Below are 20,449 nucleotides of genomic sequence, written 5' to 3' on the forward strand. Positions count from 1 at the left end.
AATTTCAGCCACTCGCCTGGTTCAGGAAAGAGGCTCAAAATGCAAAACTCCAGCTGTTAAATCATCTCCAGACGAGCACAGCTGGGGCAGCAAGCGCGGCGACGCATCTCGCACAATGGGAAACAAGCCTCTGTTATTAGTGCCGCGCCACGTTTCTCTGCAGAGCTACCCCCTTCATCCGTCTATTCAGCCCTATCAAGGGACTATTGATCCGCCTCTGTCCCTGCTCATTAGTGGCAAGGAACACACACACCCTGATTGGAAGTCTAATTAATGCCTCCCCGGCAAAGAGATACTGTGTTAATTACTAATTCTTCATTAATAAAGAAACAAAATAAAATGCTCAGTTAAAAGGATTGCAAACAAGGTTAAATTAAAAAAAAAAAAAATGTGGAAAGAAAGGGGTAGCTCACTTTTAAAGTTACCGTTTAGTATGTTACAGAATGTTTTGTTCTTAGCAACTTTTTAATTGGCCTTAGAATTATTTGCCTTCTTCTGATTCTTTGCACCTTTCAAACGGAGGGTCACTGACCTCGGCAGAGAAAAACCTATTGCCGGAAGAGGCTACAATTTATTGTTATTTTTTATGTCTTATGTTTCTATTCAGACCCTCTTGTATTCATACACAAGTCTCTAATTTAAACTACTGCTTGGTTGCTTGGGTAAATTCAACCCCTAGCAACCATGTAGCTGCTGAAATTCCAAACTGGAGAGAGGCTGACAATAAAACTAAAGAATTAAGAAAAAGTCTCAGAATATCGTTGTTTCATACTAAAATGTCATTTAAAGGTAAACTACCTTTCAGGATTGGTTATTGAGAAATCTCTGAACCATTATAGCAAGAACTATTATTAATATTCTCAGTGCATGGCCGACAGAGGGAACAGACTGGTTTCTGTTTGGGAATCGAGATTACATTTTATTATCCCTCCAGGAGACAGATCCAAGTTTATTCCTCCTTTCTCTGGGTCAGCTAGGAGTTAGGATATGGAACTCATTTAAGGCAGGGTTCTCCAGCTGGAAGCCCATAGGTTGTCGGGTGTGGCCATCCCAAAGGCACCAATGAATTCCCAGTATGAGATCACTTTCCCCGGATATTCCAGTATTCATGATATTACAGGATCAGCCCACAACCTTAACAATTTGGACAAGGCTCAAACTAAATGGAAGTAAACGACAATGTAGCTATTTCAAGATATGCCTAGAATAGATGCCCTGTGGGTAGACACCCTTAATTCCTAATATCCCAGTATGGGAGATGAAGATGAAGCAGACAGGGAAATTGGGTTGTGGTCTCTAACGACTTGCACTTGTAGAAAACATATGACACGGTCTAATTCTGCAACTCGGATCTCCATATTAAATGAGAAATATGGGGAGTCAGAGAAAGAAGCAAATGATGTCTGGAGGCATAATCAAGGTGACATTTCAGGCTTTAGTCCCCGGCAACAAAGCTCCTCTTCTTCAGGGCAATTAATCTTCCCGAACTGCCTCTCCGCCGGCTAAAATGTAAATTGCCGGCGGGATGGCACTCTGAGCGCCTCACGAGGAAACTCGTGCCATCCCGCCGGCAATTTACATTCTAGCCGGCGAGAGGCAGTTCAGGGAGGTTAGTCGCCCCGAAGAAGAGGAGATTTGTCGTCGGGCGAATAATCTCCCCGAATCTGAGCGTGTGCCCTAACCCTTAAAAACATGTTTTTTCCATTTGTTCCATTGGGGTTTTTCATAAATGTAAATAGTCTTTCTTTGTGTCTAATGTGCATTAAATATAGAAAAGAACGGAGAAATGGACCAAGTTTGCTCAAGTTTAAAGGCCATATAAACACAATAATTGCCTTTGATGTGTTCAACAAGCATATGAACTGACATACATTCGTCCATGTGTAAGAGGCTTCAATATGCAAAGAATTCTTTCTCGCTTAGGTGTCAAATATTTGACACAGTGTTATAAACACAACCCTAAGTAGGTAACTTATTTCATCTCCAGTTACACCATCTCAGGTTACACCACCCCTGGGCAGAGTGTTCTAGAGAGCTCCTCACCTCCAATATAAACACAACGGGGGAAGATTAATCGGGTGCAATGGAAGCACAGACAGGCAAGCAATCACGCAGCGTCTGATAATCTTCATCCATTCAATGGGATTTTAGATCAGGTTGTTGGCTCTTGGCCTTACTGAGGGTACATTGTAGCCCCTTTCCAATAACGACTAATTTTTCTTAAGGTCAGGGCACACAGGCAGATTCGGGGAGATTAGTTGCCCGGTGACAAATCTCCTTTTCTTCGGGGCAACTAATCTCCCCGAACTGCCTCCCCTGCCTTCCCGCCGGCTAAAATATAAATCGACGGCAGGATGGCACTCGAAGCGCTTCTTTTCTGAAAGTCGACCAAAGTTGCCTCACGAGGAAACTTCGGGCAACTTTGGAAAACGAATCAATTTGAGTGCCATCCCGCCGGCGATTTATATTTTAGCCGGCAGGAAGGCAGTTCGGGGAGATTAGTCGCCCCGAAGAAAAGGAGATTTGTTGCTGGGCGACTATCTCTCCAAATCTGCCTGTGTGCCCTGACCCTTAAAGGGGTTGTTCACCTTCAAAACACTTTTTTCAGTTTGTTCCCCAGAAATAAAGACTTTTTTCAATTGCTTTCCATTTTTTACCGTTTTTTTTTTCCTTCAAAATCTAAGAATTTAATGTTCGTGTCTCTGTTGTTCCAGTCTGGCAGCTCAGTAATTCAGGTGCAGACGATTTTGCAACATTTAGTTGATACATTTCTCAGCAGCATCTGTGGAGTATTAGCAACTATTGTATCAATTCTGACAGCTGCTGTAATGAAACTCAGAGATTCTGCTCAGCAGGGACAAAGATAAGAAATGTCTAAAATCAACTAAATGTATCGATTTAGAACAGTTTACAGGGTCGACGACCCCACCCTCCCAGGGCTGCTTTAGAAGGTGACAAATTAAACTTTACTCTCGAATATTAGAAATACAGTCACAAATAGAAAATAGAAAGTAATTGGAAAAGTCTTTATTTTTGGTGAACTATCTGAAAATAACTAGGTGTTTGAAGGTGAACAACCTCTTCAACTTGCCTTCCATAAAAATACCACTGTACCTCTCTCGTCCCCCAAAAGTAACACCATACTGGGTGACATCGGAGCTGGGGCTCAATGCAAGAATTACATGCAGAGGGAATGTCCTATAAAGAGCAAACATGAATGATTAGAAAGAAATAGGTTTAGAGGATCTGCAAAGCATTCATGCAGGAATAACCTACAATTTCAACTAGTCCGGGGGTGCTGGGAGTGACAGTTCAGTTACAGCTGGAGGGCTGCAGGTGTCATCAATAGAAATTAATGAATAAATGGGCCGATCGGCATAATCCGCAGTAACAGGTGTGGGCGTGGGCAGCCGGGGTGCATCAGAATCAGGGAAATACCTGGAGTGTGTTGTCACTGGAAGACGCATGTCTGCTGATTTGTGGCCGGAATATGCATTTCCTCTGGTTTCCTACCACAATCCTAAAGCATACAGGCATGTAAACTGATTTCTGATGAACTGCCCCCAGTACATGTTGATTGAGACTAGATTGCAAGCTTCACTGGGGCAGGGTCTGATGGGGACAGTGTATAAAGCACTATGGAAAGGTGTTAGCACTATTAAAAGAATGAAATAGGAAAATAAGTCTGCTTTTGTTTCCAAATCACTAAATACTAATATTTTATAAACTGGAATTTTTGTTTGGAAATTGTAAACTGCAGCAGTTACATAGTTGCTTATCTCGAAATTATAATCTGTTGCTGTGGCTGTTCTGGGCTCTCTGCCAAAAGCCAATTAAGTTAGAAACTTTGTTTCTTTTTCTGGCTGTTCAATGCAGAGAAAAACGGGACTTTAGAGTACAAATGAGGGACTGTGGGTTGAGCTGTCAAAAGAGGGACTGTCCCTCTAAAAACGGGACAGTTGGGAGGTATGTTATTTACCTTCTTCTGACTATTTGCACCTTTCAAATGGGAGTCGCTGACCCCTTCTAAAAAGCAAATGCTCTGTAAGGTTATAAATTAATTGTTTTTGCAAAGTTGTATTACTCGTCTTTCTATTCAGGCATCTCCTATTCATATTCCAGATTCTTATTCATATCAATGCATGGTTGCTAGGGTAATTTGTACCCTAGCTACCAGATTGCTTAAAATGCAAATTGAAGAGCTGCTGAATAAAAAGCTAAATAACAAAATGAAATTAAATGAAAAAAAAAAAAAAAAATGAAAACCAATTGCAAATTGACTCATAATTTCACCCTCTACACCATATTAAAAAAGTGATCTCAAAGGTGAATATCCCCTTTAACTACAAAGGAGCCTGAAAGATTCATATGTACGGAAAAGCTTCCCGAGTATCCCAGAAGGAAGTTTACAATATTCTTTTGATGCAGCTATGGGCAAACCATTTACATGCTGATAAACTACAACTCCCAGCATTCCCTGACAGCCCAAGGAAGTCTAGCCATACAACTATCTTGTTGCTTTATACTTTTCAAGTGACTGCAATACAAAACAATGGTTCCAAATGATGTATGAAAAAGGATAAAAAGTGCCTTGTGCCTTTATATGGTCACAGAACCTCTCAGTGACTTCTGATATCCTTATAATTTACAGTAGAAGGTACATTATACTTAGTGAGTGATACTCAAAGCACCCTGTAGCCTTGTGCCTTTATATGGTCACAGAACACCACAAAGCTTCAAATAGCCTTATAACTTATATTGGGATTAAATTATTCTGTATATATATTTGTGTACTACTCTGCACAAGTTACCCTTTCTGATCTCTCTCTTACTCCCATAGCATTTGAATTTAAGGTTAATCAGTCGTGTATCATGAGACATAAGCTCTGAGTATACAGGATACAGAACACCCGCCAAAAAGCAAATCAGAACTGCTGTTCTGTTACCAGAAAGGAAAAGGAAATGGTCTCATTAATACACGCCCCAGGCAAGTACAAGATAACTTTTTCTCATCCAATCTAGACTTTTTTTTTTCCAAATCTACCCTATTTTACATAAAATGACAAAAACTTTTAGGCCCCATAGCAGCAAAGTCATTTGCCTGGAGTAATTCATGCTCATTCTTGGAATTTTCCCCCCAAACACCTGTCTGAGTGCACCCAGCACAGGACCCAAGGCTGCACCCGGACAAGATTAAACAGATGGGGGAGAGGAAAGCAGCGCATATTTTCACATGCTGGATACAGTTATGGAATGACACTTGGCATATTAGTGGATATTAGCAATAATAATCCACCACTGTGCCTAAAATAGAATCCTATTGCGCGGTGTTCAGATTTTAAAGTTGGAATTGCCATACTGCTTGCCTCTGCTTCCACTTTCACAGTAGTCACCAAGACATAATATCTGAACACAAGTATTTGCAGTTATTGCACTTTATACTCATTGTACCAAATATGGCAGCTTCTGCCCTCTTGTAAATAAGCAAATACAGAGACAAGTCATAATCTAGACCAGTGATCCCCATTCATTGGCTCACAAACAACATGTTGCTCCCCAACCCCTTGGATGTTGCTCTCAATGGCCTCAAAGTAGCTGCTTATTTTTGAATTCCAGGCTTGGAGGCAAGTTTTTGTTCCATAAAACCATGTGTACTGCCAAATAGAACCTTCTCTAGGCTGCCAGGCCACATACCGAATAGCCAATCACAGCCCTTATTTGGCACCCCAGAAACTTTTTTTCATGTCTGTGTTGCTCCCCAACTCTTTTTACATTTGAATATGGCTCATGGGTAAAAAAGGTTGGGGATCCCTGCTCTAGACACACAGAGAACATCTATAGGAGAATCCTGCTGGGCAATACCCTCTAGTTTACAGTATGCATAGGCTTCTGCTTTAATCTGATTGTAAACCCAAGTGCCAAAGGATCGGATGAACCCAAGTTGGACTAACTGTCTTAAACCATATTCTATCACTTTAGAGTGCAACATTTCCACATACAGGTATAGGATCAGTTATCCAGAAACCCATTATCCAGAAATCTCTGAATTTTGGAAAGGCTGTCTCCCCTTAGACTCCATTTTAGCCAAATAATACAAACTTTTAAAAATTATTTCCTTTTTCTCTATAATAATAATAATAATAATAATAATAATAATAATAATAATAATAATAATAATAATAAAACAGTACAGGTATGGAACCTGTTATCCAGAATGCTTGGGACCTGGGGTCTTCCGGATAACGGATCTTTCTGTAATTTGGATCTTTATAGCTGAAGTCTACTAGAAAATCCTTTAAATATTAAATAAACCCAATAGGCTGGTTTTGCTTTGACTAAGGATTCAATATGCAGGTATGAGACCTGTTATCCAGAATGCTGGGGACCTGGGGTTTTCCGGATAACGGATCTTTCCGTAATTTGGGTCTTCATACATTAAGTCTACTAAAAATTCATTTAAACATTAAATAAACCCAATAGGCTGGTTTTGCTTCCAATAAGGATTAATTATATCTTAGTTGGAATCAAGTACAAGCTACTGTTTTATTATTACAGAGAAAAAGGAAATCATTTTTAAAAATTTGGATTATTTGGATAAAATGGAGTCTATTGGAGACAGCCATTCCTTAATTCGTGGGCTTTCTGGATAACGGGTTTCCGGATAAGGGATCCTATACCTGTACCTTGTACTTGACCCAAACTAAGATATAATTAATCCTTATTGGAAGCAAAAGCAGCCCATTGGATGTATTTATGTTTACATGATTTTCTAGTAGACTTAAGGTCTGAAGATCCAAATTTGGAAAGATCCGTTACACGAAAAACCCCAGGTCCGGAGCATTCCCGGATAACAGGTCCCATACCTTCACAAGTATGAGACTGCCTGTATTTCCCAAAATACAGCCAGTATACTTTTATTTTTAAATGGAACGCTTTTTATGAATAATAATAGAATGTAAATTTAAGCAACTTTCCAGACTCATTCTTTAAACAATGTAGCAGGAACCAGAACCAGCAGTCATTGTTTCCGGAGTCAGAACCAGCAGTGCAGAGGATATATAGAGTGAGTGATGTACTGCTTTCAATTGCATTTATGTTTACAAAAAATGTTCACTGTCAAATGCAAAGCGGAGTTTGCATTTGATATGCACAAAACACAGTTTTTGGGTGGAGCTCCACTTGAAAGCTCTGCAAAATATACATATATTTGTTTTATATTGATACTAGAACCAAACGCTTTCGCTGATATGAAGCCTTTGCACCTGTGCCAGAGAGAACGTCTTTCTATTTGGAGAAACCAGGTGAGAAGAGACACCATGAATATCGCTGCAGACACAACAAGCTGGCACTGAGTGCAGGAGGATGTCACAACACTCAGATATATGAACAATTTTCTACAACAGCAGAGATTAGGTTGCAGGGAATGTTACAGGCGCATTTTCCAAGTGGGAGGCAAAGTTGTATTTTCTTGACAGGCGGAAAAAACACAGACCTCTGCATCGGCTTCTGCCATACCGGTTTATATACTGTTTATATTCTCTGCACTCCTGGCTCTGACTTCTGAAACAATGTAGCAGAAGCCAGATGCTAAACAGATCTGGTGGAGGGAAATCAACTTCTGTGATGTGGTTTCAAAGGACAGAATCTAAGAACTAAAAAAAAAGGATAAACAAGCACAGCGTTTAGTGCCAATTACATGTATACATAGCTTTAGGAGCATTGAATGTAAAGAAAGCATATCGGAATCTTGCTTAGAATTACATTTTCTATCATTGCGCTCCACTCCATCACATTACTGACCACTTTAACGGCCTCCACGTGTCACCTTAAAGTATCCTATAACCCAGTGATCCCCAACCAGTAGCTTGTGAGTAACATGTTGCTCACCAACTCCTTGGCTGTTGCTCCCAGTGGCCTCAAAGCAGGAGCTTATTTTTGAATTCCAGTCATGGAGGTAAGTTTTAGTTGTATAAAAACCAGGTGCACTGCCAAACAGAGCCTCAATGTAGGTTGACAAGCCACATAGGGGCTACCAAATGGCCAAGCACAGCACTTACTTGGCACCCCAAGAACATTTTTCATGCTAGCTTTTCTCCTCAACTCCTTTAACTTCTCGATGTTGCTCACGGGTTCAAAAGGTTGGGGATCCCTGCCTTAAAGTATCCTATAACCTTTCCTGCTCTTGAGCATTTCTAACTCACTGGTATACGGATGGGCAGACCCCAAAACCCACAGGGCAATGTCTTCCACTGTCACTTTATAGATCGGCTTGAGAACGCTGTACCCCATTATGAACGGTAAGATGAAATCATTTAAAATTCTGTGCAGCCCTAAATGGAAAAAGCTTCCCAGCTGCACTAAATACATTGAACCATTACGGTCTGTATACTGTATTATGTTCCATGTGCATTAGGTTGGCCCGGGACCACTAGTCCTGCTGCTGATGTGAATTTGTGCTTGTGGGGTATAAAGGCATTTGAATGGAGTTGCAAGGTTTATAGAAGTGCCAGAGCTGATTGGACCATACTCCATTCTCAGCCGACCCCCTCTATGAACGCTACAGCAAACAGAGCGCAGGTTGGAGCCTCCTGGGTCATTGCCCCCTGACCTGTACTGAATGATGTCAATTCAAATGTTGCCCAGCCATTATTTCTCAAGAAGGACCAAGTGCCCCCACTTTGTGACCTTTAGTTCCCTTCCCCCCAGCCAGGAAACAAGTTAATAGCACTGGTTCCCACCACCATGTGACAGAGGGGTCATGTAACCTGAGAGCGGGGCAATCACCAAATTTGCAAGCCAGCCGGGCAGGCATAGGGTTCCCATTAGAGCACAATATATTCTTCAACAAACGAGATAAACCTCAGGGGGAAAATCTACTAGCCCAGTGCCCACTGTCTATTCCAGGAACATTAGATTCAATTTATCAAGTCAAAACATAAATGTCCCCATGCTTCACCTTTAAGTTAACTTTTAGGGCAGAGATCACACTCAGATTCGGGGAGATTAGTCACCCAGAGACAAATCGCCTCTTCTTCGGGGCAACTAATCTTCCCGAACTGCCTCCCTCCAGCTAGAAACTAAATCGCCGGCGGGAGGCAGTTCGGGGAGATTAGTCGCCCCAAAGAAGAGACAATTTATCACTGGGCGACTAAAGCTCCCCGAATCTGAGCGTATGTCTCTGCCCTTAGTATGAATAACGCTAAGCAGTTTTTTTTTTATATATATATAGTTTTCGAATTCTTCTTTTGACGCTTTCAAGCTCTTGAAAGAGGGTCACAGACGCCCTCTAAAAAGCAAATGCTCTTTAAGGGCTGAACTACACTGTGCGCCTTCTTCAGATCCGATGCGTGGAAAGGAATATAATGAAAGCAATAAAAACGTCGCACCTACAAACTGCGTGCATCGGAAACGACATGACTTTCTAATGTGAACGCTGCAAGTTGCGTCTTCATCAGACAGTTGTGTCGGATGCCCGCAGTTGTAGGTGCGACATTTCTATTACTTACATTATATTCGGCGCATGCGATTCCTCTTAGCGCGTCGAATCTGAAGAAGGCGCACAGAGTAGTTCAGCCCTAAGGCTACAAATGTATTGTTCTTGCTACTTTTTGTTACTAATCTTTATATTCAGGCCTCTCCTATTCATATTCCAGTCTCTTATTCAAATCAGTGCATGGTTACTAGGGTAAGTTGGACTGTAGTGTTGAAATTGCAAACTGGAGAGCTGCTGAATAAAAAGTTAAATAACAAATTGACATTTCAATTAGTATAGACACGATGTAGCAAAATTCAAACACTCAATGGGAGAATTGTAATTGGCGTCTGCATTATCCCACTGAGCGTAGGGTTGAGCAGATTGGTGCTTCCGGAAAGCCATTTGTAATGAATGATTAAGCAATATAGAAAGAGATGGAGCCAGGTGTCTTTTGTCCTTATTAAGTGCAGTTAGCAGATACCTGCCCCTATGTTGGCATTTATATGTAATAATTGCTCAGGGCATATACACATACAGAAAGCTCCAATCAGTACTGACATCATGCATCTGCTAAAGCTTAAACACTCAACGGGAAAATTGCAATTGGCCCCTACTGGGGCCAATTGCAATTTTCCCATTGAGTGTTTAAGCACAGGCAGATTTACGATTCCAGGAGTCGTGTATAATGACTCACAAGCAATATAGTCTATAAATGTCTGGGATGCAGAGCAGACTTTCCATCCAGCGATGATGTGTGTAAGATATTAACTATTCATAGCTATATTCAATAAGATTCCCCCCGCAGGCCCAAAACATGGAGACGCGGCTTTAATGTGATTGGAAGCGTGCCCTCCGTCCTCAAACCGGGGGCTGAACATGTTAAATAATTAGACAATCCGGCAAGCATTTCATCAGTGAGCTTTTCCCTGATATACTGGCTCCTCGCCAGGGAAAGAGAAGACTGCTCTGTCCTACAATCCCATAGATAAAAGGAATCCCTGGTTCTCTCTACTACTCCCAGCACCCTACCAAGACACTAGGGGTGCTCTATGTGCCATCACCTACAGAATCTACAGTGCCCATGTAAAATGACTGTAGTCCCGGGCCCTACATATACTATACCACATGTTTGTTGTCTGAAAATAAATCAGACTCCAACTGTGGCCGTGAAAGGGTTAATGCCAAATACAGTTTTCACAATAAAGGGCAATGGCACAAGGGACATGTGGTCACCGGCATGAACCATTGCCCTTGCTGCTTACAATACAGGTGTGGGACCAGTTATCCAGAATGCTCAGGACCTGGGGGCTTTCTGGGTAACGGATCTGTAATTTGGATCTTCATACCTTAAGTCTACTAGAAAATCATGTGAACACTAAATAAACCCAGAAGGCTGGTTTTGCTTCCAATGAGGATTAATTATATCTTAGTTTGAATCAATTACAAAGTTCTGTTTTATTATTAAAGGAAAAAAAGGAAATCATTTTTAAAAAATTTGGATTATTTGGCTAAAATGCAGTCCATTACCTTTCGGTAATTCAGAGCTTTCTGGATAACCGATCCCATACCTTACCTGTACTATTCAATGTATAAGTGTTTCCAAGTCGTCTTCATGCTCATACCGCAAGCAAAATTTTACAGAAAGCAAAAAAAAAAAAAAAAATGCCATGTCCTAAAAGTCCATTACATTTTGGGAATGCATTTATTTATGTAGCCGTGTTATCTTTCTTCTTGGGCCATGGCACACAGGGTGTGGGCACCTTTGCAAAAATCGCCTTTTAAGCAGGCAACAAAATGCCTGAAGATTAGGGATGCACCAAATCCAGGATTCGGCTCGGGATTCGGTCAGGATTTGGCCTTTTTCAGCAGGATTCGGATTTGGCCGAATCCTTGTGCCCGGCCGAACAGAATCCAAATTGGCATATGTAAATTAGGGGCGGGTAAGGAAATCACCTTCAGTTCGGTATTTGTCTGAATCTTTCATCAAGGATTCGGCCGAATCCCAATAGTGGATTTGGTGCATCCCTACTGAAAATACATGTACACTGACAATCACCATGTCCTTGCCTGTACAATTCTGTTATGCTTCCATGTTTTCTTGGTCATTGCCCTGGTCAAGACATGCTACTTCTACTCCCCGTCCAAAAGGCAATTTTTCAAGAGTGACAAAACACCCTGCCCCCCTGTGCCAAAGCCCTTATGGCAAGGATTTGAGCTATACAAAATTATCCTACATCTCCATTCATCTGCTCATTTACCGGCATTGCTCTCTATTGGGGATGCACCGAATCCACTATTTTGGATTCGGCCGAACCCCCGAATCCTTCTCAAAAGATTCTGCCAATTACCGAACCGAATCCTAATTTGCATATGTAAATTAGGGGTGGGAAAGGGAAAACACTTTTTACTTCCTTGTTTTGTGATTAAAAAGTCACATGATTTTTCTCCCCGCACCTAAGTTGCATATGCAAATTCGGATTCGGTTCGGCCGGGCAGAAGGATTCGGCCAAATCCGAATCCTGCTGAAAAAGGCCGAATCCCAAACCAAATCCTGGATTCGGTGCATCCCTACTATCTATAGAGCTCTATATCTGTATAGGTGAGAACGCTTAGCTCAGGAAGAGTAACCAAAGCCACTGAGCAGTCTAATGTGCCTGAAAATAGCAGCTTATTTGATGAGAATATATACAGGGATTATTATAGGATGACAGAAAGCAAATCGTTGGACAGCCTGCAGCTTTAAAAGGGCTTTGTCAATCATGGAAGTGATAAAAGCTGCACCGAGGAGGTCCTTTCTGCTCCCCCGGCACAGGCACCCAGCACTGGAATGTCACATCTAACTAAGCAGAGAGCAGAACTATTCAAAGGCTCCCAGGCCTTATACACAGGCAGCCATAAAATAAATACAAAGCCTGCACAGACCATGCTATCACACCACTGCTCTCTGTTACAGAAGAGTTGCTTAAAAGGTTATAACTGCCACCTACACTCAGCAGGGTGCAATCTTCCTGGCATTTATCCTTACTTATAGTGCCCACGAAAGGCAAGTTAAAGCACTGCGGTATTACCCCCAAAGCAAGACTGCGCCCTACCACTTGCAATCTGACCATAAATAGCACAGAGTTAAAGAGACAGGGACATTATTGTCAGCTAGGGTTGTCACCTTTTCCGAAAAAAAAATACCTGCCTTCCTATATATTTATCTGTTTCCCCTATTAATAACATTGGGATCAACCATCATTTTTACCGGCCAGGCCGGTAGCAACCTACAGCAGGTGGAGGTGTTGCATGGGAACCTGTAGTCCTGAAGGACATCAGGGCACAAACTGAGTCAGCACTGACCCATGCAAGTGAGGGGTTGTGGGAACTGTAGTTCTGCTGCAGAACTACAGTTCCCATCACCTCCTTGGTTTTTTAGGGGGCTGAATCTCAGACCTTAAAGGGGAACTATCGCGAAAATGAAAATGTGATATAAGCTTCAGCACATGGAAATAATAAACTTTCTAAATATAATAAATTAAATATTCTGCATTGTTTCTGAAATAATCAAGTTTATCTTCACTATCCCTCTCGCAGCATCTGTTGCTCTTCATTCTGTCTTCATGCAGCAGTTGGGAGTCAGATAATCATTGACAGTTAGATCCAATATATCTTATGGGGGGGGGTCCCTTTTGCCTAGAAGATGTATTAGAGCTCACTCTATTAAAATCACCAGACATCCTGTCTCTCTACATGCAGGATTTGTGCAAAAGGCAGTTATTTTGTTAGATTGTGTTTGTACTGGATTCAGTTATTTGAGTGAGCTCTAATACATCTGCTAGGAAAAGAAGCCCCCTATAAGATATATTGGATCTAACTGTCAATGAATATCTGACACCCAACTGCTGCAAGAAGACAGAATGAAGAGAAACAGATGCTCAGAGAGGGAAAGTGAATATAAACTCAATTATTTAAGAAACTATGCAGAATTTTTAATTGATTGTATTTAGAAAGTTTCTTATTTCAGTATGATGTTTATTTTAAATTTTCCTTTTTGCGATAGTTCCCCTCCACTGGGGCCAATGAAAGATTAGAAGAGCCCGTGTCCAGTGTAAGGGGGGGGGAAGGCTGCTTTCTAAGGTTCTACGGCTGCTCATTAAGGAACAGCAGCTGGCAGGGGGCTGTTACCAGTACCAGGGGCCGCCGTGCCTTTCATATCTTTGTTTTAATTTGAGTTGCAGAGTTTACGTCTGACAATCATATACAATTCCCCAGGGGGCAATCTGATGGCAGCGGCACAGCAGTAATGCAATCTGGCCCAAATTAGGACGGAATTCAAGCCATAAAAATATGCAGTGTGTATTATTGCCTATTTGTTATATAGCCAAATTAATTATACACAGCACTATCGGCTTTATCCAAGCACAGCAAGCCCCCCGTATCAAGCATTACGATAAAAACAGGGAGATTTTTCAGACCTTAAAAAAAAATTCGGATTTATTAAAGTCCGATGGTATGAAAACTCAGAATCCGAAAACCCGGCATCTCAAAGCTCTTGGGGTCCTGTATAAGTCAATGGGGAACGTCCCAGTGTCTGCGCTGCTGTCAGTAACAATATCCAATAAGTCTGGGGATTTTGGGCCAAAAAGTTCTGAAAACTGCGGAAAATTTGTGGTTTTTGCGGAAAAGTCCGAGAACTTCGGACTTTTCGGGCAAAGGTCTGAAGTTTTTCAGGTTTTTACCCGAACCTATTTTTTGAATGATAAATAAGGTCCATTCGGGAATTCTGAGTTGCTCGGATTTTTATCTTAGAAACACTGAGATAAATTCGGAGCTTGATAAATAACCCCCTAAATGATTTACCCAAAGACCCCAAGAAATGACACAGGAAATTAAACTCTAATTCAGAAAGGTAAATAGATACGTTTTACCTTTGATACCATCATATTATCCCAGGCAATTGGCTGGATTTTAGTTCAGGCTGTCATGTCTGTATGCCTTATAATTATATGGGATCCATTATCCAGAAACCAGTTATCCAGAAAGCTCATCTCCCATAGACTCCATTTAATCCATATAATAAAATTTTTTTAAAATGATTTCCCTTTTCTCTGTAATAATAAAACAGTACCATCAAAGCAATAAATATTGGAAAATATGGCACCCCTGGGTGAAGTTTTTGAGGCCTTTAAACTAACACATAGGTGAAACCCATATAATTTCCACAGAATATACCTGATTTAACTGAGCAAACTTTTCATTCATAAGAATAGGCCAGCAAACTATATATTTATGATCTAATTTGTACTATTGATGTTGCTATATGTAAGAGTTATAGATCTGAGTAGGAACTTCTTGTTTTCTTGCTAAAAACGTGTGTGAAAAGTTATTTTAAAAGTGGATCTGTTACCCCCACCCCCTTCCCCTTCTTTCTTCTGTACCTCTCTTTTGAAATCATGAATAAAGAATTGTTAAAAAAATAATAATAATAAAACAGTAGCTTGTACTTGATCCAAACTAAGATATAATTAACTCTTATTGGAAGCAAAAGCAGCCTATTGGGTTTGTTTTAATGTTTATATAAATTTCTACTGGACAGAAGGTAAGTAGATACAAATTACAGAAAGATCCATTCTCCAGAAATAATAATAAAACAGTAGCTTGTACTTGATCCCAACTAAGATATAATTAACCCTGTGTGAGTGGCGCTAGGTGTCTTGCCCAAAGGCTGCACTCAAATAAGATTAAACAAACAGAGGCATTTTTGGATATTTAAAACATTGTATAACAAGCAGCCCTTAGTTTGCAGCTTTTTGCATGGAATCCCTCTCCAAATTGTTCTGCTGAGCAATGCAAAGGGAGACTGCCAAATGGACATCTGCAGCAATACACTTTACTGCAGCCTTTCTGTCCAAGAATTCATTCTCAATATCTATACATATTGCTTCCTGCATTGAGCTTTTGCCTTCACATGAACTATCCCAACTTGCACAGAGAACCCAGCCTCCAATTGACCTCCCATAAACTGTCAAGTAGGAACTAGTTTATATTTAATGGAGCAAGAAGAAATCTGAATAATTAAAAATAAAATGACCAATGTTTTCATATTTTTAAAACTAACATATATGGAGTGCAACCTTACGCATTTCATGGCATCCCAGCCACTTCATCAGAAGCCAGCTAGACTCAGTTGTCAAGTACCTGACTGCTAGTGTTGTGGGTTTTACTTGGAGTTTACATGATTAAGATCAAACAGGCAGTTAAGGGGTTAAAGGGCTCTAAAAGTATCTAGGCATTGATATTTGCCGCTTGCTAATGTTTTAGAAATTAAACTTTTTAACTTTGTTCTCCAATAACCCTACTATTTAACCTGATTACAGTTTGTTTCTTCTTTCAATTAACAGAGAATCTGTCTGAGGGGTTTGTTTATACAGAGTTCATGATCTCTTCTTAAAATAAACTCAAAAGCAAGGCAGTGTAAGAGGAAAGGGCTATAACTGTGGGACAGCATGCAGACAAAGGGGCTGGAACTGTGGGATGAAGGGATTTAGTGCTGCATGTTGATGTCACAAGTGGCAAGGCTGCTGCGTGAAAACAGCAGGAAATATAGTGAATCATTTCACATTCTAGTTACTGTCAATCCTAGAAAGCATGGCACGCATGCCCAACTGTCACATGCCTGGGCATCATCTTGGCATTATCGGGCCACTTCAGGTTTGTCCCTGAAGAAAAACAAAAAGTTGCAGCAACAAAAAAACAGCCGGTGTAACATCCCACCCCCCAAAGCGGACACAGGAGGGAGGGAAACACACAGGGGCAAGACTACTGAACTGTATACGCATTCTTCAGCTGCCTACAATTCCCAGCATACCCCAAAGGCTCCTGGAACTCAGAGCTGCCGATGGGGCATGGGGAGAGATTAACCCTTTAAATTCCAGAATCTAAAAAGAAACCCAACACCCTAAGCAGACGAGCCATGTGGCTCTTGGCCATCCCACTCCTGAGATGAGTCCCATCATGCAACACACAGACCTTCCAAAGGGCTGTTTTAAAGGGAGCAAAGGTCAAGCAGTTTGGTCCAACATCTGCGATTATTTTAAGGCTTTCACCCCAACCTGGGGCCAATTTGGAGAAAGGCCTGAAAGAGCCCTGCGCTCAATTTTACTGCAGCCTGCACTTTCTACGCCCTAAATACATTTCTGGGTTAATGCTAAACTCTCTTCCAATCATATTCTTTCAATAATGCACCAGAGGGACCACTGGCCCTTTCGCTTCCTCCCCTAAACTGGAAAAAGGTGCAACCCCAAGAGATTTAACACTCTCATCCCCCCATTCAGCTCATGTCTTAGTCTCAAAACCAAGGAAGGACGGCACTCCGGTATAAAAGGCAGGTTTATTGCGGGATCAGGCAGGTATACATTGCCTTACGCATTTCGGAAACAAGATCCCTTAATCGTAGGCTTAATCATCGGCTCATGTCTTAACTGCACCCAAACGGGAAGGGGTTAACAACATGCCTAACAGCTGTTTTTGGGGAAAAGCAAGAGGGGCGTCGGTGCTCCCCTTCGTTCCTATAAAGCAGTTGCCTGATTCGGGGTAATATTTGTGCTGTGTATAATAGTTTGCGGATCAATCTCCTTGTTGTCTTCTGCCCGTTACAGGCATCACCAACGCATTCCGCAGCATCATAAAAACACAGATGAGAGATGGAGACAAAACGGAATATAATGGTTATTGCCAACTGTCGGTTAGGGCTGCAAATTTGGAAATATCACCCCCACCTCTGTATAAGCAGGAGCTTGGCATTAGGCAATGAAAACATCAAGCTAAAAGCCTCCAGTGGGTAAATCTATGTGACCCCCTTTCATGCATGATTAATCATGTTATAGCCTTGCACAACTGCCTCTATTTACTTTCCAATAACAGGAGGGGCCCCAACATTGGGGGGCTCTATTATTGGTTTTTTTTATCTCACGGACCGTCCTCCGTTCGTCTTATCCATCTCTCTATAAACCATTGTGGGCACCAAACTGAGTGGCACAAGGCGAGACATAATGAAATACCTACTATTGGGGGTACTGATCGGATACGCACACCCCCAGAGTGGTGAAACAGGGCATCCAGGGGGTTAATGCTACAAATTCCCATTTATCCCACAGATGTGGGATGTGCGGGGGCTGGGCACTAGGAGGAAATGTGCAATGCAGGTGCCTTATTGCTCTAATACTCTGTGCCCCCATAGTGCCCACACCCAAAGCAATCTCAAGCCCACTGGGGTATTTGCACACACACCTCATTGCCCCCAACCAGCATTTGCAAGTGAATCTCTAACAACCCCCCTAGAGCCGACCCAGAGCCGCTCACTAGAGCCCAGCTCATTCCACATCTCCAATACAAAAGCATCGTTGCCTCGGAAAGGGATTCACATTCCCCATCTCGTTGTTCAGTTACTGCTGAATCCAACACCCACCAATGAATTAACAGGGGATCTCCGGCTCTGGGCACCGTCGACTCGTTATAAAAATGTAAAAAAGATGAAATAATGGCTAATTTGGCGGATTTAAAGGGAGGGGGGGTTGGTTTGTGAGATCTGCAGCATTTAAAGGCACGGCGTTCAGTCACTCTGCTGAGGTTACTATATCACCCTGCTGCACAACTAGGGTTGCCATCTGGCCGGTAAAAATTATGGTTGATCCCAATGTTATTAATAGGGAAAAAAGACAAATATAAAGGAAGGCCGGTATTTTTTTTTCAGAAAAGGTGGCAACCCTATGCACAACACATGCCCATTGGGCACACGCGCGGCTCACTAACTGTATCCAGAAAAGCAGCCGAGTCATAAGACGTAAGAGCAGCAGGAGCTCAAACCATTTTCTAAATGTACAATTGGAGTGAGTATTTACATTATTAATAGAGGAGATATAGAAACATATATTTGTATCATGCTCACTCACTCCTCTGCCAAACATCTCTTCAATTCAGCGCCCTATCGACTGTGCATTAAGTACCCAAAGCACCGATACCCGCAGCCTGCAATCCCCCCACAGCCTGCAATCCCCCCACAGCCTGCAATCCCCCCAACAGCCTGCAATCCCCCCACAGCCTGCAATCCCCCCAACAGCCTGCAATCCCCCCACAGCCTGCAATCCCCCCACAGCCTGCAATCCCCCCACAGCCTGCAATCCCCCCACAGCCTGCAATCCCCCCAACAGCCTGCAATCCCCCCAACAGCCTGCAATCCCCCCACAGCCTGCAATCCCCCCACAGCCTGCAATCCCCCCACAGCCTGCAATCCACCAGGCAACTCATCTGCACAGGGATGTCCAACCTGCTCCAGCTGAACTACATCTCCCCCCAGGTACAGCAGTTTGGACACAACCATTAGGAACAATAAGGCAAAATCCATTGAAAGTTGACAGATTTAGCAGTGGAAAGAGATGAATTCAGTAGTCAGACACTTTGGTATAAAATGAAGAGATTTCCGCCCTGTGCCTCCCTGTAGTTTCACTGGCTCTTTGGAGGCAAACGAGCAGCAGCAGCACAAGCCTTATCCCGGCACAGCCAGAGTGCACTGCCGCCTCTCCAGCCCCCCAACTGCTGCCTCTTCAGCACTAGGCAGGGGTACAATGAGTGTACACAGTGGGACTGGATGGGGGTACACAGTGGGACTAAATGGGGGTACACAGTGGGACTAAATGGGGGTACAATGGGGGTACACAGTGGGACTGAATGGGGGTACACAGTGGGGGTACAGGGTGTACAGAGTGGGACTGAATGGGGGTACAGCACAGTGGGACTGAATGGGGGTACAACACAGTGGGTCTGAATGGGGGTACAACACAGTGGGTCTGAATGGGGGTACAACACAGTGGGTCTGAATGGGGGTACAACACAGTGGGACTGAATGGGGGTACAACACAGTGGGACTGAATGGGGGTACAATGGGGTTACACAGTGGGACTGAATGGGGATACAGTGAGCACGTGACTGTACAAAGATGGGGATAATGCTGAGCAGCAGTGAGGGGGATACACTGGGTATGATTCAGTCAATACTAAGGCTGATTATAGTTGTACTTGGGCATCAGGCTGACTCGGTGCATCACTAGCGGATCCTCCTATTTGCCGGTGTTGCTGCAGATCCGCGCGAGTCTCCCTCCCTCTCCCCTGCGGCTCCCCCACATCCCGGCCACGTCCAGCCCCGACAATGGAAAGCGGCAGCAGCAGCCGAATCTCTCCGCGCTGGAAGCGACACAACAGCCGGACTCCAAGCTCGCCGGTCCCACACGCCAGAGAAATGGGATGAGCAGAGGGAAAGTTCCCCCCCGGGCTGCGCATAGAGAAAAGAGCGGGTTACTTACAGCGGGAGTCAGTGAGCGCTTCCATGGTGCGACTAGTCCCCCGAGTTGCCGGCGCTCCAATGTACAACAGCCGCTCAGCATGAATGGGATGGAATGGAATGCAGCGCAGGACTCCAGCCTCGATCTGACTTCCCAGGGCGCTGCGCTTCCGCCGCTCACCGCTAGAGGGAACCCACCGCTTGGAGAGGGAAGGGCCGGAAAAAAGCGGAGGGAGGCGCTAATCCGAGCGCAGGGTTAACGCTTTCTGTCCCAACTGAGACCGAACGAGCAGGATTGTGCTGATCTGCTGACTCTGTGCCTTTCCTCAGCCTGCAGGAAAAATCATCGCCCGTTTGAGTCAGTGCTGATCAGATGCAGCGACTTTACTTCTGTGAGAAATCCCCTCCTGTAGCAGCACCCCCCCCCCAAGCATGGCTGCCAGGAGGTTGCTGGGAGTTGCACGTTTAACCAGAGGCCAAAGCTGCAGATTCTATTCTAAAAAAAGGCTTGTGTTATACTGTGGTGTAGAGTGTAAGCACTGCAGTCTATTGGCCTCTGTATACAGTACAATAAGGCGGCCTCCTCCTCCCAAGTCGGTAACTACATGTTATTGGGCCCCACAGCAAATTCATTTTAGGGCCCACAACAAATCCAAA

The 20,449-nt window shown here is 43.0% G+C and overlaps 1 protein-coding gene across 1 annotated transcript in view; it reads right to left on the reverse strand.

The window, feature by feature from the left end:
* The window catches only part of plxna1.S (plexin A1 S homeolog), a gene marked incomplete at its 5' end in the record, with an annotated part of 250,346 nt that extends 230,448 nt beyond the window's left edge, over positions 1-19,898 (reverse strand). Inside the window, 1 exon segment of the mRNA NM_001094988.1 lies at positions 19,815-19,898.
* Between the last annotated feature and the right edge of the window lie 551 nt (positions 19,899-20,449).

The sequence above is a fragment of the Xenopus laevis genome, chromosome 4S (genome assembly GCF_017654675.1).
Source record: "Xenopus laevis strain J_2021 chromosome 4S, Xenopus_laevis_v10.1, whole genome shotgun sequence".
Classification (NCBI taxonomy): Eukaryota; Metazoa; Chordata; class Amphibia; order Anura; family Pipidae; genus Xenopus; species Xenopus laevis.